General features: G+C 36.8%; 1 protein-coding gene and 2 long non-coding RNA genes across 8 annotated transcripts in view; 1 reads left to right on the forward strand and 2 right to left on the reverse strand.

Moving 5' to 3' along the window:
• Positions 1-25,687, forward strand: part of LOC131438175 (uncharacterized) — a 140,271-nt gene that overhangs the window by 107,380 nt on the left and 7,204 nt on the right. The gene's annotated exons all lie outside the window — the stretch shown is intronic.
• Positions 19,463-20,656, reverse strand: LOC131438179 (uncharacterized). The gene is made up of 3 exons (XR_009230889.1): positions 20,524-20,656; positions 20,365-20,448; positions 19,463-20,308 (listed from the first exon to the last, which is right to left on the reverse strand). It is a non-coding gene; the product is annotated as an uncharacterized LOC131438179 (long non-coding RNA).
• The window catches only part of LOC131438178 (uncharacterized), a 37,104-nt gene continuing 32,372 nt past the window's right edge, over positions 20,956-25,687 (reverse strand). The window contains exons 3-4 of the long non-coding RNA XR_009230888.1: positions 25,008-25,098; positions 20,956-21,026 (exon numbers count right to left, since the gene is read on the reverse strand). This is a non-coding gene — a long non-coding RNA (uncharacterized LOC131438178). The remainder of the gene's footprint in view (positions 21,027-25,007; positions 25,099-25,687) is intronic.

Genomic DNA, 25,687 nt, shown 5'->3' on the forward strand with positions numbered 1-25,687 from the left:
GCTAAACAAACAAATTTCGGCTCTCTTGTGTCCCAGTTTCCGGTTCCGGAATATATTCCAAAATGGATCTCACTCACTTTTTTCAGCGATGGTTTGATCGATTTCCCCAAACTTTTGTTCAAAAGAAAGGTCTCGTGGTCCCATTCGGACGTCATGTAAGTTAATGACCATTCCTGAATTTCATTCGGATTCGTCTTCTGGTTTCTGAGTTGTAGGGTGCAGTGTGTTAAATATTGTACACCGTTACTTAGCGACGAAGCAAAAACCGTGCAATAGAAAATAGACTCAAAACTACTCAAATCGAAAACCGGTATCGATAGGCAGCTAAACAAACCGATTCCGGCTATCCTGGATCCTGGATCATACTCATTTTTCTTTCAGAGATTGCAGAACCAATATTCCCAATCTTAGGGTTATATGAAAGGTCTTTTGGTCCTACCAAAAATTGCTGTTCGACTTCCGGTTCCGGAGTTATAGGAAATCATTTCGCCTAAGAATTGCTGAATTTCTTCAATATCAACCGGATCTCATTGACAACAGCACAATTGAACGGATGCTAACAGTACTAACGCAAGTTTGAAAATGCCGCAATAATTATCGACTCACCCTTTAGGTAGTGGAGCCAATTCAGTAACATAACAAAAAAAATGTAACCAGGTTTCAAAGTATTGCAACACTTATCATATTTTTGCGTTCGGTTTGAATAATTCAATTTTCGTCACAATAAAAAAAAACAAATGATATGGAATATTTCTCATACACGCGAAGGGTGTAGTCCCCATCAAATTGTCATCATCCGATGGAGACGCATGGTATTTAGATCTAAAACCATATATCACTTGCCCTTAGAACTAAATACCATGCGTTTCCATCTACAACTTGAGCTCAGGGCTTGAGTATTGACGTAATTAATAATGATAAAAGAATTTTATTCCTTATGTTATTTACACACGCCCGCACACCTGGGTCGATTAACCAAGCAATGATGTAGGGAATGCATTAGTAAACATTTGTGCCATCGGACGGTTGTAATTCGCTGCTAACTTCAACATCTTGCGGAATAGTCTGGAGGTTTCGAGGTTAGCTATTAGCAGTCCTAAGAAATACTATAAACCAGATAGAAATCATGTCGAAGCGTCTGCAGCAAGTCTAAAAAGAACGTAATAATTCGCATCGTCGATTTTCTATACAAACAACATGTTCTTTTGAACTTAATATTTATGACCACTTTTTGCCTCCATTTGATCGATCCACCTTGCTCGCTATGCTTCTCTTTTTCTGGAGCCTTCCGAATCACATTCAAGAACGGATCTTAACTGTCCAATTTCAGCTGTACGTATGATTGGTGGATCTCCAAGCAGCTGTTGAAAACCGTGGTTTATACGCCGTTGATTAATTTCTCATGGTGACGTATTACTTTTCTTGTATCCTTATCCGTGGTCATAAATGAATGAATACACGAATTCATGAACCACCACGATATCATCGCCAAGCACCATTATTCGAGTGGGAAGGTGTTATATTTGAATGCCTTTCTCTCTCATACAGTTTATTTCGACGAATTTACTGTCAGTCCGATCCCAGTTTGATTAATCCGTCTTTATGAGATTAAGCCGTTTGACTTTAGCTGTATTGTTAAGCAATTTCAGGCAACTTGGCTATTCATACCATGTGATACAGAACGGCGATGAGCATTTTACCTTAATACTAATAGTTTTTTAGATTTCGCTTGGTTTCGAATTTTCCTTAAATTCGCGCTTGGTATCTAGGAATACTTTTTTCTGCAAAAGAACTATAACTTAATTGTCTTTTAGAATTTTTTCTAAATATACTTATTATTTGATTTGAATACAATAAATGTAAAATCAATCTAAAATGGCTTATCAGTTCATAAATAAAAACTTTAAACCGTATATTAAAACCTAAATATTTGTCAATTCATTAGTTCTGATTCATGTTCCTCTCACCGGTCCTTCCTTATGAAAATTATTTATTAAGCCCTGAACTCAAGCTGTAGATGGAAACGCATGGTATTTAGTTATAAGGTTATGTGATATATGATTTTAGAACTAAATACCATGCGTCTCCATCGGATGATGACAATTTGATGGGGACGCATGGTTTTCCGAATGATTTATTATGTTGAAGTTTGATGTTATACCCATCCACATTTTTAAAAAATCTGAAAAAATTACAGCGTAAAGACTATCCCAGAAAGTATGGACGCACTTTGATTTCGCTGTAAATAATTCACAAGTGTTAGATATTCAAATTTTGTTCGATATACTGATAATATTAGACTACAACAACAGAATATTATTCTCAACATTTGCTACTTAGCCATTGTAGACTAGCTGGCGCAACTTCTTCCGATCGTTCCTCATTAAATTCAGTACAGACTTCTTGGCGACAAGTTTTGACACTTTTTTCCTTTCTTTTTCGAACTGTTGAATGGTTTCGGCTGCCGAGACATGTTCCCTAAGATGTGCCTTCGTTAATGCTCAAAATTCCTCAATTGGTCGAAGTTGTGGGCAATTTGATGGATTCATGTCTTTTGGGACGAAAGTGACATATTTGGTAGTATACCATTCTACCTTTGATTTCGAGTAGTGGCAAGAAGCAAGATCTGCCCAGAAGACAACAGGATCCAACAGGTTTTTGAACAATTTAAATAAAATGGAAATCAGAAGAACCACCGTAACTCCACCAATATGGCAGTTAAAGAGTTAAAATTTTGGGAAAATCATCTCCAATATAAACCCTTTCAAACAGCGTATATCAATTTTTTCTGTTTGGGGGCAGTTGTTATATGCCAACCCGGCTACACCGTTTATACATTTTCTACATTTCATCATACTGGAATTACGGAACCTTTAAAATTCGCGTTTTAATATGAACTCATACTCGATTCATCAAGAAGCAGGTAACGTTTTTTAAATGCATTACAGCATTTCTTCCTATCAAACACAATAAATATTCAGACCTTTTTTTTTCGATTCAACCGCATGTTCCAAATGCAATGGGTAGCATGCGATAACCGTAAAGCTGTTTTATGACCAATATAAGCACTCTTTATGTGGTCAATCCACACTAAATAAGCATTATTTATGTTGTTTTATATAACCTGCATTTGTAATCTATTGCTTATTGTTAGCTTCCAGATGAAAAAATTACACACCGTTGTCCCGCACCCCTTCATTGCAAATTACGTTTTGGCGGCTCTTATGACTCCTATTTGAGACAAACATTCACCGATTATTTCATCGTCGGTCTCCGTAAAAAAAAACGCACGAACGTTGCTGCATTGCAATAAATGCGGACTAGGAATAAACGCGGCGGTCACAACGAAACAAAAAACTGAACAGTTTATCTCAACGGACACACGGAGACTTCGATCAACTGGCTGATATTTGCTATTTTCTTTCTCTCCCTGCCATGTACTAAATGTCATAGTTGGTGCCGACAACGGGCGGCCTCGAAAAACTTGCTCCGGTCGAACTCGATTCGGTGTGACATTTCGATGCCCGCTTGGCCGGGTGAGCTGATTGTGCGGTGGCATTTCGTAATACTCCATCTCGGACCGTTGCGAATTTGTGATCAGCAGGCATACGGTCATTTAGTTTCGTATTTTTTTTTCTCTCTCTCCCTCTGTCTCTCTATAATGCATCAGCCAGCAGCCCGAACTACTTCAATTTCTGCCGAAGCAGTGTTTGACTCCAATTACCTTCGATGGATCGCCAACCACCACCCAAAAGGTGCTGTTGTCTATGTTTTCGATTTTAAGGAAGTGAAACTGTATCTTTTATGCATGAACTTATTTATTGCCATGGACTTTAAGGTTCGAGTTCCAATTTTAAAAACAAAACAAAAAAACGCACATGCTTGATTCGGTAACAATTGAAAGAAGAGCATCTTCACCGATAGGACGGTTATGCGAACGGAATAAAAATCAATTTAAAATGCTTCGGAAGTCTTTCTTCGGGTGAGATTATGTAATGTAGCCACAGATGTACCGCAGCACAGCAAAATCGGTGTAAACGGTTGAAAATAGCCGAAGCATGCTCGAGACCAAGTGCGCTGGAGATAATTCGATGTTACCGGAGCAGTTGCCGTTGTTGTTGGTGTTGTTGTTGTAGTTGTTGCCGATGGATGCGTATTGCCATGAGTTTGGTTATTGGAGGCTGTAATAAACATTTCTCGAAAATTGGAGCATTTCAAACTTACACACCATTATTTCTTTTCAATTATAACGGCAAACATTAACGGCCTTGACGTTAGTTCCGATTTTCGTTATATGCTTGTCCTCATATCGGTGGTCACGTTGGTTACGATCGATGATCTCGGTTCACTGGAGTGTATGAAATGATAGTTTGTTTTCGTGCTTTGCTTAGCATAGACACTACAATTATTTACACAATCGTTGCCTCAAAACCAAACTTTCTGTAATCACCAGAACGATGAAGGGCTTACAATGTTAAAATAATTTTGAATAAACTCATTTTTTAATGATTTTGAAGGATTCCGTTAAACAAAAAATGTTGTATGCAAGACACAACCGATTTATTGCTCCTGTTACACTAAGCTTGGATTTTACTTGATCAGACCTTGTCAGTTTCTAGCCATTAAGTTAGATGACATGATTATTGTTTGAATCAATAATAGCTGTTATAGGCTAATGTTGAGCTAATGTAAAAAGAATTATATTTAAAAAAAACTCAGGCAAATACGATGTGCTGCAGACAGCAGAAAAATGCACCGACATACAATACAATGCAAACGCGACAATCCAGCAAGCGAACACATATACTTTACAATCCAGTCAACAACTCGTTGGACAAGCTACTTGTTTTATTCGGGAGCGGGTCATTTCCCAGAAAACCATTTCGCCGAAAGTCGTTTCGCCGAATAGGTCATTTCGCCGAAAGTCGTTTCGCCGAAAGGGTAATTTCGCCGAAAGGGTCATTTCGCCGAAAGGGTCATTTCACCGAAAGGGTCATTTCACCGAAAGGGTCATGTCCGGATCTGTAACCGCCTCGTTCGCCCGGTCTACTCAAAACTAGGATTATTTGCTATAGTTAGGTCCGAACGAGCGGTAGCAAGGGCGGACAGCACATGAGCCAAAACGATGTGGCGTAGCCGCATTAATATTTTTTCATTTTCACTTAATAAACGGAAAATACCACATACATTTGCCTGGTAGATACACCTATGCAATTGCTTTGATGCTTAGCAGCTAATAGTCAACAAGTTTTTGTGGGAACTCCGGTCTGAGGTTCATGAATCAATTTTTATTCAAGAAGTACAATTGTAGGTCAACAAAACGGGCGTAAACGCTATCGTCTTTCATTTGTCTTTATTCTAAATCAATTCTAATTACGATTTTAAGACAATTTCAGGATTCGTCGAAATGACCCTTTCGGCTTTCGGCGAAATGGCGTTCGGAGAAATGGCATTCAGCGAAGTGGCCCATTTGGCGAAATGTCATTTGGCGAAATAACCCTTTCGGCGGAATGGCTTTCGGTGAAACGACCCTGATCCGTTTTATTCACAGACAAACAGCTACTAAGCAAAGCAATTTTATACACCATATATTTTTAGATTTCTCTTTGTACGAAACTTGATACTGCTACTGCTAATGAAATTCGAGGTGTAAGCAAAGATCGAAACAGTCGGCCGTGCGAGAGAAACAAAACGGATGACATCATCATAGTATGCTGTGATTGGTTCGAGAAAATATAGGTCGATTCAAACCAATTTATCAATAGGATGCTATCGAAATACTGAAACAACGTTTCCTTACATGTTTAAGTTAAATGTTTCCAAATCGATTGGTAGTCAAATTATCTAAATCTATTAGCAAATGGTTGAGTTATTATCGTTCAAAATTATGACAGAAAAAGGTTACGCGGCTATTTTTGAAACTTCTGATTGACACCCGGCCCCGTACAATTAAGAATAAGGCATTTTTATTGCCAAAAAAAACTGCTTCGGATTCAGGCATCAGTTTTAAATCTTTTTCGAACATAATCATACTTTGAGGAATTGAAAATTGTTTCTTGACATTCTTGACTCGTAAAATCGGCTCCAACGCTATAGGACAGAAACAATTGTAACACATTTTATTATATATTACAAATTAATATCTTTTTAGCAATTTAGATCAAGAAACAGTAGTCGTGTTTTCTTAAAGAAATTTATTTGAAATTTACGCGAATGAAGTAATTTATCATTGAACTAATTATCGAATGAAATAAGCAACATTAAAGTTTTTCAAACGTGTTATATCAGGTGTACAACTTTGCTTTCGCCGTTTATTTTTCACAATTAAAAACTTTATTGCGAAAAAGTGCTTACAGATGTATTATTCATAGTATTGTCCGTCGCTAGCGACATCTTTCTCCCATCTTTCCGGCAATTTTCGGATCCCGGCTCGAAAAAAGGAGTCCTCTTTTGACACTATCCATGAAGCAATTCATTTTTCTAACTCTTCAAAGGATTGAAAATGTTGATCTGCGAGGCCGTGGGCCATTGAACGGAATAGGTGGAAGTCAGAAAGGGCGATATCTGGGGAATACGGCGGGTGGGGCAAGACTTCCCATTTCGACGTTTCCAGGTACTTTTGGATCACGACATGAGACCGAGCATTGTCGTGTTCGAGGATGACTTTGTCATGTCGCTCTTGATATTGTAGCAGCTTTTCTTTTAGCGCGCGACTAAGGCGCATCAGTTGCGTTCGGTAGTGATCTCCTGCGATGGTTTCACCCGGTTTTAAGAGCTCGTAGTGAATTACACCGAGCTGTTTTCAGCAAATACAAAACATAACCTTGGCGCCGTGAATATTCGGCTTTGCTTTCGACAAAGTAGCATGCCTGGGCTTTCCCAGATTTTCTACGTTTAGAATTATCACATCGAACCCACTTTTCATCACCGGTTACGATTCGATGTAAAACCCCCTTACGATTCTGGCTTTGAAGCAGTTGCTCACATAGAAATAGACGGCGCTCGATGTCCCTCGGTTTCAACTTGTACGGCACCGAGTTTCCTTCTATCTGAATCATGCTCAGGGCCTTGAGACGTTTTGGAATGGCTTGCTGACTCACTCCCAACGATTCGGCAAGCTCTTCTTGGGTTTGCCACGAATCTTCTTCAAGCAATGTTTCTAGTTGTTCATCTTTGAAGGTTTTTTCTCTTCCACCACCATGTTTGTCTTCGACTTGGAAATCACCATTTTTAAAAAGTTGAAACTACTCCCGACACGTTCTTTTACTCAGAGCAGCATCACCGTAAGTCTCTGAGAGCATTCGATTCGATTCAACTGCATTTTTTTTTTCGAATTGTAACAGAAAAGTAAAACTTTCCGAAAATGGCGAAAATTGGGCACATAAACAGATATTTTCTAGCGTGAATAATACGAAATCAAGAACTACTGTCACTGAAACGGCGATAACAATTCGTTAGGCACTGTACGCACTCACTTTAAAGGCATTGTCATCTATGTATTTTGACCAGCCTCAGCCGGTACAGCCGCCTATCGAAAAACGGGGGAAGCAAAGTTGTACAGCTGATACTTAAACAATCAGCACACCTCTAATTTTCAAGAAATGTATTTGTTACATCATGCTCATCGGTAGAATTTGATGTTTGAAGCAATCAGTGCAAGTGGAGAAACGCGTCAATATCTCGTTCGCGCATCAGGAAAAACCAAACTAGTCGCACGCCAAGCTCGTAAAATTTTTGTATGTAATACAAACCAACTGTATCCAACGTGATAAAAGTATTCAGGAAGGAGAAGGGGGAGGGAGGCAGTTTAAGAGATTTTCTAAAGACTCAGTGACTGATGTCAAGAATACACAATACTCTGAACCTCTTAGTTCACAAGTTGTTTTTTTTTTGTCAGCGAAACTTGATGGCGGATTTTCACCAGCAGAAACATCGCTAAAGAGATAATCGAAAGGAAGAAGAATCTCTTACAATATTTCGATGCTGAATTTCCACTATGCATCAATTCGACACCGGAGTGATCCATAGCAAAGTCTTGGCATTACATTCCTTTTGTGAAATTTGACCTTTCTGTTTCAACCTCAACCGATTCATAGTGTACAGAATCATTGCATGGCCATTACTACGATCCTATTGACACTATTAATCCTTCCAGGTCGGGGCTGGAACATACGACAACTGGCTTGTAAGACTAGCGCTCAAATAAAAAACTCTCTTCTGAGTAGATTTGCAACTGAGAAATTATACCTGCGATATTTTTGAAGCACGTGGGGTGGTCAATACGAGCAGCAATATTCATATCCAAATTCAAAATAGTGATTATAGTGACAAAAGGCAGTTTTTATTTCAGCTAATTGATTACACTGCAATACTTAGATTTAACTTAATAAAAAGCTATGTAGCATGAATTTAATTTACAGAAGTAACAGGAGCGCAGTATTTTACATGTCTCGAACACGCAGCAAGTGCAGCTTTTGAACTGCGTTTTCGAATTGACGTAGAGATAGCCTGTGCTCCTTATATTTCTGCGTATGATGTTCAGGCTAAATTGGATAATATTTTTTAATATGCTTTGTTTCTTATTACTGTTTTTATCATCATTATAACTAATATTAGTCACAGCACTTGCTGCTTTTATTGATGATATTACTCCACCACGACGGTATTGATGAATAAACTTTGAATACATCATCACTATTGATTTACTTATCAACAGAGCATTAAATAAAAAGAGCTAAAAACTTAGCTTTTTTCATTTTATTTACCCTACCGTCATTTAACATTTTCAGAAAGGTTTAGTGTTTGTTCATCGACGAATTTATTCATCATGTATTCTGCAAAGGGTTGAGATATAGCGGCCATGGGAATTCGTTTCCCAAAAATCTTTTGTTCAAGAATCATACAAGATATATTTAATGTGCGGACTTTTTTCTCAAATATCATCCAGGAGAATGTTCGCTAGTGAACTTTTCACAATTGAATTTTTTGCCATGTACGATCAGTTTCAGTGAAAATCGCGTTCGCAAAAAATCAGTAAGGAACTGCTATGCACTGATGACGAAACGAAAATTAAAGTAAAATTGGATATGTGTACCTAGCATAAATTAGAGAGTAAAAACCCTCTTATCACAATCTGTACGGCTAGCAAGCCGAAACTCGTTTCGTCCGGGACGTCACTTTCGATATTACACTTAGGTGTGATATAAAAAAATGACTGCCTAGCGGTTTATGTTGAACAGTCAGCTCGGAGGTAGCAGTTCAACATAAACTGCTACGCACTGATGAGACTAAGACGAAACATAAATTCAAGAAAAGAATTAGTAACTTCGTTCGCAGTATTAAGAATCTTTTATTAAAAAGATAGTTTTTATTTAGGCCTCTTTGCGTACAAGTTTTACGTGGCCGATTGAGCTGAGTTTTTAGCTAAAATTTTATCACAAAGAAGTTACATAAGAAGGTATAGGCCTCTTCAAGCGCATGCGTAACAAACGTACGCCATTTAGAATACCAGGGAAAAAGTTCTTCCACTTTTCTTTTTCGATAGAGAGAATCTCTCCGTATTGGGACATAGTTTTACAAATATAAGGATAAATTACGCTTGAGGGAAGATCATGCACACACACTTCTATAGCACTATCTTCCAGGTATACTGGAATGCTGTACTTAATGTTTTCGTGCTCCATATAGTGTACATTATTATTGTCTTTTGCGAATTGAATCCAACTCTTTATAAAACTAAATGTAAACAACATTATTTTTCTTATTGCATTGAAGTAAAGGCACACGTTTAATGTCAAGATGCATTTGCTCCTTAAGCAAACCTTCAAGTTCTCGTATCAGAGGTCGAATTTTGCATTGCCTGAAGTCAACAACAATTGCATTCATTCGTTTATTATGTTTGTTTTATCGACTGACTTGGATGAGATGTGAAAGCGAACTGTATTAAGAATCTTTATTCTCAGCCTACTAACAGTGTTAGTAATATCAATTTTGTTTACACCGAGAAAATCAACAAAATGTGTAGTTATAACCGTGAAGACAAGAACAGCCATTTCAATATGTAAATTTTGTTATCTGGGATACTCTTTGTAGGTAAATTTTTCATTTGAAAGTTTATATGTTTTTTAATGCAACTGACGAGTAAAATGGAAAATGGAACAAATAAGTCATAATTTCAGCACAAACCGTTCCAAAAGGTATCCAGTTAACCAGTTCTGGTCTACTTTTCGGTCCGTTTTTTTCTTCGCAGACGTACAAACGGGTTAACCTCTACGAACAGGAAATACCTGCAAGTTTGAAAATAGGTCATCAACGACAAACTGAATTGAACAGAAGAAATATAATCTCAGATCAATCATCTATCATCAACTCAACTTTCTCCCGAGGTACACTTTGACCTCACCCCAGCATGCTGAGGTGAAGCTCTCGGTCCTACTATTTAGCGGTTGAATGCCTCGGTAAAGTAAAAAAAAATATTTCCACAATACTGCTCAGCATGTGTTATGTCTGTTGAAGGGAACCACAAAAAGAAATGGCAGAAACTATTCACGCTATCCAATATCGAAACAACTCGGCATCGGCTGCAGTACTATTCAACTGTTTGACTATTAATCAGGGATCCTGATCGCTAGCCGAACGAGCAGCCACCTCCGTTCCGCGAGCGCCTAAAAAGCCCGGCAAGGGCAGCACACTTTCTTCTTTATGTGGCACAGCAGAAGGGCAAAAATAAAAAGAGGAGAAGACACTCAATAAAAGAAATGAATCGGTAGACTGAGGCACAACATGGAAAAGCAGAATCGTGCTTTATGTGTCTACGGTAACACCTTGGAGCATTGTAATTCTCGGTGTGGTCCGGTTGTTCTTTCCACAGGGTCTCAGTGGGGCCATGAGAAAAGTTACAGGGGTTTGCCGTGTTTCGTGCATTCAAGTCGTTTCGAGTTTTGTGCTTATTCTCTTATGACTGAAGCAGACACACGATGGTGCGATATTTTTTTTAATGACGTTGGGTCCCAGCAGAGTGTGTTTGGCTAAACGCTGTTTGCAGGGCGTTGAAGGAAACAAAATGAAATTTCATGATATCTATGCGAATTATTGTCCATTCCTGGAAGTGTCAACAATTTCGTTGGAAGTTTCACTCGTTTTTTGTCCATTACCAGGAAAAAAAACCCCTCCGGTATTTAGTTTTGCTGTCGTTTTTTATGCTTCCGTCGTGCACTCGCGTGAGTTTCTAAGGAATCTTTTTTACATGGAATTTCAATGTCACCCGCGATCGTAATAGTTGTTTTGCTGATAACAATTGGTTAAACTTTAGTGCACTAAATCGATTGCTGTCTTTCAGGTAACTGTCATTTTTGTTTTTAAAACAACAGATCTGCTAGTCAACAACTAACAATAAAGTAAAAATTTTCATTCTGGTGAATTAGCGAAGACACACGTAAAACAATTCAATAATCAACTGGGTCGTAAAAAAATAGATGACTTTAAATAAGTGGAATATTACAGCTCGAACGACCATCCCTGGTTGCTACTCCGTCACTGATCGAGATTAGCTGAAGTTGTACGTAGTCAATGTGATATAAACAGGTGGGGCAGAGCACATGGCTTGCTTGCGTTGGTAATAAAAAATTTGTAAATAGTTCGGTATGACGACATACATGAAAAATAAACATGCTTTGATTCAATGCCAACTAGTCCGAATGATGCGACGAAAGCAAGCATGTGGTTTTTAGTTTTACTTGGCTTGCTGAAGCAAAGTTAATTTCACTAACACAAAAGAATTGTGTTTGCCCCACCTGTTTCTACCACATTGGTACGTAGTAGATGATCAGATCCGCGACTGGCAAATAATCCTTGAATGTACATCTTCTGGTAACCCCAGAATTCATCGATCAGTACAGGTACCGGCCAGGCCCGAATGTAGATCGCTCAAGGAAAAGGTAGGGATGTTAATCCAACACTTGTTGTTATTAGAGATAGATATTTGTTAGTATAAATTTCAGTTATTGGTAGTACTCACGCGCGATTTAGAATATTCCGGTTTCAAGACTAAACTCATGGACTTCCCGAGTGAACAATGTCCGATACTGAAGTTCCGGAATGTTTTGATTCGCAGTTCTTAGTTCATTTTGACCAAAAAAGTTTATGCATTACAGTGATTTATTGAAATCAACCGAAAGTTCTATTTAACAGAAACCATACGTGTATTAATTGCTCTAGAAATTATTTCAAATCATTTTAAATCACCAAACAAAGGTGAATAGATTTCACGCGCGTCTTGATTGTCGAATTGTTATTTTCACTATTTTATTACCTCGAAAATTTGTTAATCGGTTGATCTGGGTAGCCGGTAGAGTTAAGAAGGGTTTCAAAAGTTAAAACGTGCAAATATAAATTTCTCTTTGTTTACCTGTTTTTTCAATTGTTACAGTCTTATATGCAACCCTCTCTCTAACTCTTTACATAGAATAACGACAGAACTCATCGACTTTCGATCTGTAGCTAACAAATTGTTGGAAAATACAGGAATAAACCGTAATAATTGAAAGAGAAAGTAAACAAAGAGAAACTGTCATTTGCACTTGGGACCTTTTCTAATGTTTATCAAGAACATCAATATAAGCATTTTTTATTTTGAATCATGAATTTTTGTTGACCTTTGGTGAATTTGTAATTCAAGGAGGGTGGGACTTTCATGGAAAGGGGGAGGGGAGTTTCAAAAGGTGGGGAAGTCGCAAAATTTTGCTTCATCCACAATATTGACACTTTTTTTTTTCAAGCGAAAACTTGCCATATTTTTATGACCGCTCTCTTCAAGGGCTGCTTCTAAACTGACTGATATTTTTCATTTAGCAATAGTAACTAATAAAACCATAGAAACTGCTGCTATGCAGCGCCTCGATCTTGTCTCGTTGTTATGTTCATATGCAACTTTTTAACAGACTACTAGCTTAACATTTACATTCATTTATCTATTCTCTACAACACTGTAAAACAAGAACGAAGTATGAATTGTCAAGTTATTTGCACTTTCATATTAAAAGTAATTTTTCAGGGTGGGTGGGGGATGTGTGGCTTGACGGCTAAGACCCAAAAATTCGCTCCCCCCTCCCCCCCCTTTGAAATGAACTGTTTTGCCCATCTCTACTTGGAACCGTAATAGAAGGTATCTGAAAGGTTAATTCTCTATATAGTTGAAATAAAGGTTTTGACGAAGCGAGGCTGTTTCTTTTAACAAAATGCAAAAATATGCTCATTGCATTGTGCGTCTGTTGATTGATAATTCAGGTAGACACTCAAAACGGTACTGCCACAGCAATTCAGAAATTCTTCGTTACTTCTTCAACTGCTTGGAGTACAATATTCGAACTACTTGTTTATTTTTTGCCTGTCTTTGTGACTAAATATAAAAACAGAGTTGCTGATAACTTGGAGGAAAAATAATGAGGAATCAACTGCTCCTCTCCTACCGATTGATATCCACCACCCCCCATTGGTTATTTCGATGCAACCACCCACTGTTGAACCTCCTGCAAGAGCCGTAGCTAGTAATGTCCGATCTCTGAACTACCGAAAGATTGATTTTCCAGCGTTGACAAGTTATTTACTCCATCTCGATTGGCGAACATTGTTTGGACCATCTGATATTGACACAATGACATTTAAATTTTGTAATGTATTACGAGACTGGCTTGCTGCAAATCTTCCCGTTACACGTAGACCGATTTCCCCACCTTGGAGTACACCACTACTGCGTTCTTTGCGCCGAAAACGAAATGCCTGTCAGCGTAAACTTCGCCGTAGACGTTCGACTGTCACTGCTCACGATTTCCATGCCGCTAGCATTGCATATCGGAATCTTAATGCTGCCTTATATAGGTCTTATGTTCTTCGAGTTCAATCTGGATTGCGATGTAACCCCAAAGGGTTCTGGAACTTCGTTAATTCGAAAAGGAAAACATCAAATGTACCTCATAATGTCTACCTTGAAGAAGTGACAGCATCTTCTACAGCAACTGCTTGTGAACTGTTTGCAAAACACTTTGCCTCTGTGTTTACTCCGTGCTCTGCATCTGACTCTGAGTTGACCTCAGTATTAACTACTGTGCCGCACAACGTTGCCGATTTAAACACCTTTCATGTGTCACCTGATATGGTACTTAGCGCTGCCAGAAAGCTTAAAAGCTCATTCTCTCCTGGTCCTGATGGAATTCCTGCTGTTATTTACCGCCGCTGTGCAGCTGCTTTATCGGTACCATTATCTCAAATCTTCAACCAATCGTTTAATGAGGCAAAGTTTCCCGATATTTGGAAACAATCCTACATGTTTCCTGTGTTTAAAAATGGAGATAGACGAAATGTCCAACAGTATCGTGGAATTACGAATCTTTCGGCAGGAAGTAAAATATTTGAAATCATCGTCAATCAATTTATTCTCCGTCGTATCACTGGCTACATTTCAACTGATCAGCATGGATTCATGCCAGGCCGTTCTGTTTTAACGAATTTACTGCATTTTACGTCAACATGTATCGACCATATGGAGAATAAATTACAGGTGGATGTTATATACACTGACCTGAAAGCAGCCTTCGATCGTATCGACCATGAAGTTCTTCTTCGCAAATTCAGTCTGCTCGGAGCCACACACAAGCTAACTACTTGGCTACGGTCTTACCTTACCCACAGAATCATTCGTGTAAAACTGGGTTCTTGCGAATCGTCCGCATTTACCAATGGATCAGGAGTACCACAGGGTAGTAATCTGGGTCCCCTGCTTTTCATACTCTTTTTTAATGATGTAGCTTCCGTTTTGGGTACTGGATGTAAACTAATATTTGCTGACGATCTCAAACTGTATTTAGCAGTGAATTCGACCGAAGACTGCGTTCGATTGCAAACACTATTGAATAGCTTCGTGGATTGGTGTCGAACAAATCAGCTGACCATTAGCATCGCTAAATGCGCCGTAATGACTTTTCATAGGAAGAGCGATCCGATCATCTTTAGTTACAGCATTGATGGTATACCGTTACGTAGAGTCAATGAAATCAGTGATCAGTGAGTTTGGTGACGCATCAAAAAAATTTGCATCCTCTATACGAAGACTACAATTACTGTGATATTTATGTATACTATTTATTGGTGTTTGTATGATTAATGTATGATGTTTGTATAGTTTTATTTATTAACAACGACAATTTTGTATGTATTATGTGTAAATTTTAGTGTATTAGAAAAGATAGTGGTTTTTATGCCTCTTTGAGAAGAGTGCCATTGAAATGTTTTGGTACACTCAAACGGGTTTTCCCCACTCATATCATTTAGACGGTAATGTCCGATGATAATAAATAAATAAATAAATAAATAAATAAAAATAAATAAATATGAAAATAATGGAAATGCTATCGTTATTTAAAAACATTTAAGTTTTGAATGGTGATGAACGAAAGTAGTTTAGATCCTTAAATTTAACTAAATCCATGTGCGACGAATAAGTAATAAATCCATTTTCAGCACTAAAACTTCCTTTTTCTAATTACTTATGGCATCACTGCCAAAGTAAAAGGGTAGTATTACCAATACGAAAGCAGGCCGCCAAATTTTGTATCACAGATTTTTGTAAAGTTTCAAAACCACAAATATGAATTTTCTAGAGATTTTTTAATAAAATTTTAAGATCAGAAGATAAGTTAATTGATAACGAACAATCGATTAATGTTTCATATAGATTGCTTATGCCACAGAGTTATAAAGACTTGTTGAAATGATTAAGTGAGTGAAATATATAATATTCTAAGAAAAAACTTCCAACGAGGGTCCGCCAGCCAAATTTTTACACGATTCTGTCTTTAGAGTTGATAGTTAATCGAAAACTTATATCCATACGATGAAAGATTATGTCACCAAATAGCAATTCCACGCAACATATTTACTCCTACGCGAAGAAAAAATGTTTTTAATGCTTTGTTGACATTAAAACCCGAACAAAATAATGGAAAGTGGAGTGAAAGGATAGGTGGTTTCTTGGTTGAAACATATGACTTGCTTCCATGGACCTTATGGAGATCATTCTAGTTTCATATATCGGCAATTTAAACATCAAATGCTTCATATTGATGATAATTGACTCATTGTATTTAGGCGAAAGCAAATGTACCATAAATGATGATTGTATTATTATCAAAAATGTTGTTGTTCAACTACATTTACTCATTTGGCTGGTTACGTCGGTTAATTGCTGCTACTGGATGAACCAGATATACTAGGAATTGCAGATCATCGCATTGTTCTTTAGAATTAAAACTTTCAATTCCGCGTTGGAGCACCACCTGATATTTGCGTGGAGAAGTGTAACTACGAGACTGCGAAATAAAAATTCAAATCATCTTACTCGTCAGAGAGTAATGAAAAATGAAATGGCACGTACTCAGAAAAAAATTTCGGAGGAGGTTTCAGAACATGATGATTAATTTCCATATGCATGGAAATATGTATATAATTACTTGAAAAGTTTTTGAACAAATCGTTTGTTGAACATTTTTTATTTTATAATTGACTTAAATATGACGCGCTAAATCATATTCACAGTTGATAAGATTTTATTTTTATTATTTAAAAGATATTTTATTCAGGCCTATTTGCGTACAAGCTTTACGTGGCCGATTTAGCTGAGTTTTTAAATAAAAGATTTTTTTTTGTATTGGATCTCGTTGTCACCCTTTTTCTAGGGGGAGAGGAGCTTCCATTTTCCTCCTGCGAGGATTGAGGGGCACTTCGTTCGTGGTTCGTTTCGTCATCCATTGCCGCATCGGTGGTATTGTTGTTGATTTCGTTGCTAGTTGCTGTAGATGCGCTTTGTTGTACATTGTTTGCAGTTGCTGGTTGGTTGGATGGTAAGCTGTTAACTGCAGCTGGTGTATTTTGTTCTATAGGGGATACGTTGAATAGTTTCGTTGAAGGGGATGCTTCACTGTTGTTGGTGACTGTCACAGGTGTACTGGGGTTGCTTGGGGTTGGTGTGAAGGAAGCACCGTTGTCCTTTGGTGTAGTTGTCTCCTTGTCCGGTTTATCACATGGCTTACCGTAGTGAACAGCTTTTTGGCAATATTGACATGTGGCCATCTGATTGTCATAGGTAACAAGTGATTTGCACGGTATTCTTGTATCCTGACCGAATGTCACATAAGAAGGTATAGGCCTCCTCAAGCGCAACAAACGTACGCCATTTAGAATACCGGGGAAAAAATTCTTCCACTTTTCTTTTTCGATAGAGAGAATCTCTCCGTATTGGGACATGGTTTTGCGAATATAAGGATCGATGACGCTTGAGGGAAGATCATGCACACGCACTTCTATAGCACTATCTTCCATATATACTGGAATGTTGTACTTGATGTTTTCATGCTCCACATAGTGCACATTATTATTGTCTTTAGCGAATTGAATTGCATCCAACTCTTTATAAAACTGGATATAAACAACATTATTGGTCTTATTGCATTGAAGTAAATGCACACGTTTAATGTCAAGATGCATTTTCTCCTTAAGCAAATCTTCAAGTTCTCGTATCGAAGGTCGAATTTGAAGTCTTGAAGTCAACAATAATTGTATTCTTTCGTACCGGCGGTAGCTTTTGTTCGTTTGGTTCACTCATTTTCAAGGTCGTTCTATTGTTCACTACACAATACTGTACTTGGTTTCTTCTGTCCCCAACGTAAGCGGTTTTGTTTGTCGACTGACTTGGAGGAGATGTAAACCCGAACTGAGTTGATAAGATTTGAATGATACTTTCTGGACATGTAGACTTTTTCTTAAAATGTCACATTGCATATTTTGTTTCTCCAAAATTGATCTAGATTGTCTTTTGAAAAGGTCTAAACTTTTTTAACTATTTTTATTTAAATAGTTGACGAAAAATGGTAAAGCCTACAAAAAAGTATCATACTATAGATTTTCACAAAATCAGTCGAGTTTTCCAATGAAAATACTGTGTAATTTCGATATCGAGTCCAACACTGAAAAAAAAAATTGACTTTAATCATTCAAAATCGATTTACAAAATAAACATTTATTTAGAGTACAAAAGTGTACATTACACTTTCTTTTTATCGAAAACTAAACTAAACTGAAAGTTAAGTTTCATAGAATACTGGTGCCCCATATTTGCAAAAAGACCATGGACAACAAAAGTTTTAGTTTCCTGAAACTTAATAACCTACCTTGGAACAAAGTTTCATAGAATTCTAAAATGGTGTTTATATTTTGTGAATTGACTTTAAATTTTGAAACCCGATTTTTTTCAGTGTAAAATTCGATTTTACGAGTTTCGCACGATTTTTTTTTTCAAAATTGATCTAGACTACCTCTTGAAAAGGACTATACAGTTTTACCTATTTTTCGTCATTAATAAGGGTAGACTAATGACAAATCCTACAAAACATTGTAGTGCTAGTGATGTTTTGAAAATAAGTCTAATTCTCGAATGAAAATACTGAAAAAATTACTAATTGAATTTTACACTGAAAAAAATCTATCCTAAAAATTTGAAGTCAAATTACAAAAAAAAACGCCGTTCTTAATTTGAATGGAATTTTGTCCCAGGATGGATTACTATGTTCCCTGTAAACCTTCGATATATTGTAAGATGAGCGTTTTAAGAGGTTGAAGGTTTTTTAACAAAAACATTTTCATTTCCAGCACTGATGCTTTCTGCAAATATGGAGTAACTATGAACAAAGTATTCGGTGATTTTTCTCACAAATTAAGATTCATTGGAAACATGAGTGATTATGACTTTCAGTTTAGTTTAGTCTTTAATAAAGTTTCCATAACATAATTTTTTCCCCAAATATCGAGAGGGGTTTGAACCTCTAAGGCCACCCACCTCCCTTCGCCTGAGTAAATGCAGATTCTTGCTGGGAATTGATGCGGAAATTCCAGAAAAAAATTGTTAATTTTCTCAGAAAAAAATTAGCATCTATTTCTTTTCTGTGAATTTTATGTACGTTTCCAATAAGGTTATGTTTTCGCATGGTTCTATGAAACACAATCTACATGCGATCCACATGACAAATTTAATGGATATTAAAATTGAACTGGGATAAGTTTCATCGACTTTTCACCTAACTTGTACATGAAATTCTTATCAATTTTAAAGTAATTATGACGATCAAAACTCATTGGATATCGTTCAGCTTTTGAGAGCACTTTCATTCAAGGTTATGAGTTTTCATATAAATTTTTTGAAACATTAAATGAATTTAAACTGTGTAATGGGATAGGTGCTATCAGGTTTTCCTACACATTGTATTTATTATTCTCATCAATTTCATTATGATTACACCGATTTAGACTCAAAGGTTACACTACATTTAAAAAAATTATAACTTTCCATATGAATTATACGATACATACGATTCATATGACCAATCTGATGAATATAAATAAGATTTTTATTCCAGTGTATGGTTTCGCATTTATCGACAAATCGACAGTCCCACGACAAAAAGGCCTAACTGCAAATGACAGTTTCTCTTTGTTTATTTTTTCTTTCGCGATTTACCGAATTGATTTTATATTTGACGACATACTCTTCGCCAAACTTTCAAGTTGAAACTACAAGCTTTCAATTGATATTGAAAACTTTCAAGAATTTGCAGTAATGGCTCCGTAATAATCAGAAGAGAAAGTAAACAAAGAAAGGCTCTCATTTGCAGTTAGGCCTTTTTGTCGTGGGACTGTCGAAATATTTCATGAGCGGCCCTTACACGAGGATTATTTTTGCTATTTTTAATGATGACTAAGTAATGATGTATTTTCAAATTTTATAGAAAATTCGTCATTACTGCACCATACACGTTCATTAAAATGATATTATTTTTTAGTAATAACATTTTTAATGACTCGTGTATGGGCCGCTATTCTAAACTAGAAGACGAAGTGTGTCACACAAATGATCCATTCGTGACTTTCATCTTGTCATCCGGTTTGCTCGTGAACCAACGTGCTAAATAAACTGCAAATTGTGCTAAATTACCAAAACTAGCACAAATCTTCTCGCGGCTACATGGAATAAAGAAATAGAACTTCCCAGCTGTTCCCGCAACACGTGACACGATGTGTAGGTGATAATGACAGTGTTGTGGAGATTTGAGTCCGATGATCGTTCTTCTTTCCGAGCGTCTCGCTGATGGCTCTGATAAATATCTCGGTTACTTCTACGCTTTGCTTCAAATTTTCGTGTGTCTGGTTCCCGTCTGGGGAATTCCAACTAAGTCTGATTTTGTGTGGTTAGCTTTCTTGTTGTTTCCTGTAAAATATGATTTATGAAGCTTCAAATAGGTTCCGATTAATTGAAGCATTCACCTCTTCTTGTGCAGCAGCTAGTTTTCCCATTACAAGGTGCATTTTTTGTAATTATATTAGACGCTTGTTCTAATTGGAAGTGGTCTGCGCATAGCAAAAATAAAAAAAGGTTTCTGTTTACTTCTAACCTGGCATCAATGCCGGAGAAAGCATACTCACGGTTGACTCGGAGGCAAAAAGTAATTTACTGTGCGCCGTGAAATGTATACCGCGCATGAATATTGACAACAGCCGGAAAGAAAAACGGGACCCAGATTGGAGGCAATTTTCCGGAACGTCTCGGCACACGGCCGTGGCAGCAGACCGTAGAAGTTATTCCGTGACGAAGGTAAGGCAAACTTGTGGAAAATAGTAAGCACAGGCGAAGTAACGAAAAGGCAATTAGGGTGCCACTTCCCAGATCACACGAATTCCGTATTGTGTGTCAACACGGAACCCCGGTCTACAACCTAATGGTGTGTGTCGGCACAAGCCGGTTGGGTCCATGCAGCCACCGAGCCGACGGGCAGTAGATGTTCCGGGCATGAGGTGTTCCACTTTTGTGATATTCATTATCCAAAATTCCCTAGGGAATGAATGCAGCAATGCAGCGTCTCCGATTAGCACTTAACTGTTTTGGAAAGTACTTGGCATATCGCCTGACGATTTTCTGGTTATTTAATCTGTGAAGTGTTGAATGGAAACGATAACAACTTCAGTTCTTGAGGCCGTAGCTGTTCGAACAATTGATCACTTAATTCAAATGTTAGCACTGATGGAATTCATTATGAATGGAAATGATAAAAAATATCAATTGTTGAGTTATAAATTTGTTTAGTTAGACTATGACTTACCCGATGACCATAAAAATGCATTCATGAACTTTACTGAGAATAGTTGTTAACAAGACAAGTCAGTGAAAGATGCAGTTATGATCGTTTTTTATTTTCTTCTTCTACCAAAGCCCTCTGAACGACCCAATTTATACCACCAACACAACGTCATGACCCAAGAGTAAGCGAACCGAACGATCAAAACTAGGCTTTTTATTTAGTCTTTGCTTTTGGTTTTCACCTCTTCGTTTGCTCCGTGTGCCCATTCCGAAATGGTGCTGACAAGGAATTGAGCACGTTCGAAGGGAAGGAAGGTGGCACCAGTCGTCAGGTACGATCGGGGAAACCAGTGATCGACCCAATCAATTACCATAATGCATTAAAGGTTTTCTAAGTGGGCCTTTGCGCACTCGCGATATCGCCAGCATCGAGTATGGGAGTGAATGTACACAGGAATACTGCTTGGGTGCCCTTTCCATCTGTCCACTAGAAATTAACCGAACTTAGAAGGTACCCTACCTTCTCAGGATTTCGCTTGGAATGGGCACCTAATCCATACCAACATTGCGCAATGGTAACGCTATTTAATTTAGATACCAATCCGTATAGGGGTAACGATGATCATGATTTTTCTGTTCGACCTGTAGTTGGCTTCTTTCTCCGTTGTACTTGTCAACCACAATTTACAGTTACCTCAATTTCATTGAACATAATGGCATCTTCGCGAGGCTACAGGCGAGAAGAGCAAGGGAGATGAATAGAAAATTTATGATCAATGGATGAAAAAAACCTGTATCATTCATGTTCTGCAAGATAAAATCAACTAGAATGACAATATAGGTCAAGGTAAATTATTTGGAAAAAAATGGATGCTCAGCAAATCATGCAGTAGGGGGTCCTTTAATTCACAATAAAACATCACATGTTTTTTTTTTCGTTCGACTAAATAGAGGAGTTGATTGATGACGGAATGTTAGTCAATTAGAAGGATTATGTTCGAATCAGACAGTCCGTCTCCTTCCGTCACAGTCACCATTTTGATGAGACTGAAATTGGATCATCAAAAACCAGCTGATTGCAACGTGAATAAACAATCAGTAATACATTCGTATTTCGATCTACCTCTTGTGTTGCCCGAAAGTCTTTTTATCTTCGGGAATCAGGAATCAGAACTAATTGGCTCTAGTGCCACGTTCCCCTGGTTATTTGGCTTCTTATCATTTTCCTGATTGGAAGTGAAGGATAAAAGGAACATTAAAGAGAAATGTGAAATGGGTGAGGTGGGAAAACAGCACAAAACAAAAAGAAATTAATCGTTCTGCATCCACGAAAGGATGCTGGACGATCTGCCGGTGCCAAAATGCTCATTTAATAAAACATCCAACCACAGAAATGATTTAGAGATTTTACAGAAGCGACACCATTCTGCTTTCCTGGAAGAATGCAGAACGATTCGCCATATATATATATATATATATATATATATATATATATATATATATATATATATATATATATATATATATATATATATATATATATATATATATATATATATATATATATATATATATATATATATATATATATATATATATATATATATATATATATATATATATATATATATATATATATATATATATATATATATATATATATATATATGAACAGAAGTAAAATCGGCATCCTATAAGCAATGCCAAAAAATCTGCTTAAATTTTTTAAATTTTAGCTCACCATACACAGATTCAAACATGTATGGAGAAGTAAAAACCCGGATACGTAATTGCGTCAACGCGGGACAGTTACATATCAGATGCTATAAAGTACACAATCGCACTTACACAAATCACAAAAATAATACACCGAAACCTCCACTGGAGGTAGCTCGTAAAAAAGATTTACGTTATTTGGGATTTGGTTCGTAAAAAAAATAACGTTATTTGGAATTTACTTCGTAAGAAAAGTTTTGTGTAATGAATGTTGAAACCCATTATGGGGTGCCAGAAAATGATGTTTGAGGTCGTTTCAAAATTAAAGATGGTGACTTCCGGTTTATTAATATTCCATAAAAAAAAACCTTTACAATATGGGTATTTTCGGGACGGGTTTGATAAGTAGATGTCAGAAGACGATGCTTGAAGTGGTTCTGAATTCCAAGATGGCGACTTCCGTTTTCTTTTCTATTCCTTAAAAACCCTTACAGTATGGACATTTTCGACACAGATTTGATGAATAGATACTGGAAATTTGGAAGCGATAACAAATATGTCGTGATGAGAGTAACAATACTATTTTAGAATTTTTCACGTAAACTATAAAATTCTGATTTTTGTAACACTGAAAATAACAATATTTTAAGAATAATTTGAGGTTGCTTCAAATATTAGATTAAGACTTTCAGTTGTTCAATGAAATATTGAAATCCTACAATATGACTAAAACAATATAAAATTATAATGCAATGCACTCGAACAAGCTTTTTTGGCGTCTATTTGTTATGGTTGTTTCGAAATTATTCATTTAAACAATATCGATGAAGTGGTGGACTCCATCTAGAGTAAAAAACACGGTTGGGAAAACCGTTTCCTGAAACACATCTACATTTCAATTGGCATATAATCATATCGTAATGGTCTTCAAGGTATATCGAAACACCTAAATTCTTCATATTGATTTTTGAAACGCGCCTAAACTTCATTTTCCGGTATCTTACTATCAAATCCGATCATATTGTAATAGCATTCAAGGATTACAAATGGACCGGAAGTCGCCATCTTGAATTTGGGAACCACTTCAAACATCGTTTTCCGCAATCTACTCATCAAACCCGTTCCGAAAATATTCATATTGTAAGGGTTTTTAAGAAATATCAATAAACCGGAATTCGCCATCTTAGATTTCGAATTACCTCAAACATCATTTTCCGGAATATATTTTTAAACCCGTTCCAAAAATATCCATACTGTGGTAGTTTCCATGGAATATAAATCAGCCGGGAGTTTTTTTCATTGTATGCAAAAACCTCTTTTTACGTAGTAGGTTTATAAGAAAAGCTTACATTATTTGGGATTTGGTTTGTAAAAAGAGTTACGTAAAAAGAAGTAACAAAAAAAAAGTGTTCGTAAATTGAGGTTTGGGTATACTGAGCACCACACAGTAAAAAATTATGAAAATTACAGATGACGCAAATCCACATATGACACAATTCATAAGAACGTAATCCGTTAAACGACTGAATTTTATGAGAATGGTATAAATTTACATCAATCATACCCCGCCTTTCAAGCAAACGTTTAAATTTACATGTTTCAGCATGCCAGAATGTATTAAAAATAAGTTAGAGTTACTGTAAAATTGAGTCATATTTTACGCTTATACCCTCATTATCGAAATGACGGAATGAGTAATGAATTCTTACTCGACTACTCGATTTTTCAGTGCTCGATCGGTTCAGTGCTAGAATTTTCGCCTGAGTTTAGTGCTCGATCAACTCGATTGACAGTGACAGTATAAATGTCATTGAGTTTTCGTTCATTTTACGAATGTGTTACACTCTTAGAAAAAATGAAATTTACGCTTGACGTAAATTCAAGTATGCCGTAATTTCTTCGGTGATGACACAATATTACATCTACTAACATGTAAACATATATTTTGCGTCTGTATCGATGTGAGTTTCAGCTAAAACAACTATGAAGTTAATGATATGACTTATCTTTAAATGCTTTGTATTGTGAATGTAAGTAAATCGCGACGCTCCTTTTATGTGCATCTATAAAGATGTAACATTTTTTAAGTGTGTAGTGTAAAAGTTAGGTGACTTACGCCATTTTATTATACTCCAACTAGAGGAATGGATGATGCTGACCAAGGTAGGACATTTTGGTTCATTTTCAGCGAATTTCAACAATTTATGCTGGAATTTTAAAAGGACTGGTTATGTATTAGTTCTGTACATCCGAAAAACTTGAAGATTTAAATTTAAATATATCAGTTATATAAATTTTTTATTTAGAAATAAACTGAAAATCAGCGCGAAAACAAAAAAAAACAGAAGAGAATAAGAAGAAAACGAATTGACAATTCAGTCCGCATCTTCTCACTCAAATCCGACAGATTTCCGAATCAACCGGTTGTAGGCGATATTCATTCGGAATCGGTTGTTGCACTGGAGGTGGAATTTATTCGGACTTCCACATGATTTCCACATGGAATTCCGAATGAAAATTTTTCGCCGATTTGGAATTCATTCGGATCTGATAATGTGGGTATATGTCAGTCTCAGAAGACGTAAATTTACAAGATTTTTTCTAGGTGTGCATGTGATGTTCGAGTTTGCAATGCCCAGTCAGAGCTCTGACCAGAATCCTGCAATGGTGCTTAAAAAAATGCAATAGACATTGTAACATTTTGAGATTTGAATCTGCTAAAAATGCCGTTGTCTGAAGGCAAGTTTACAAACTGTGCCAGTAGCTGGCATGTTTGGATGCAGCCCTAGAATGAAT

This window comes from Malaya genurostris, chromosome 3 (assembly GCF_030247185.1).
Source record: "Malaya genurostris strain Urasoe2022 chromosome 3, Malgen_1.1, whole genome shotgun sequence".
NCBI classification, from domain to species: Eukaryota; Metazoa; Arthropoda; class Insecta; order Diptera; family Culicidae; genus Malaya; species Malaya genurostris.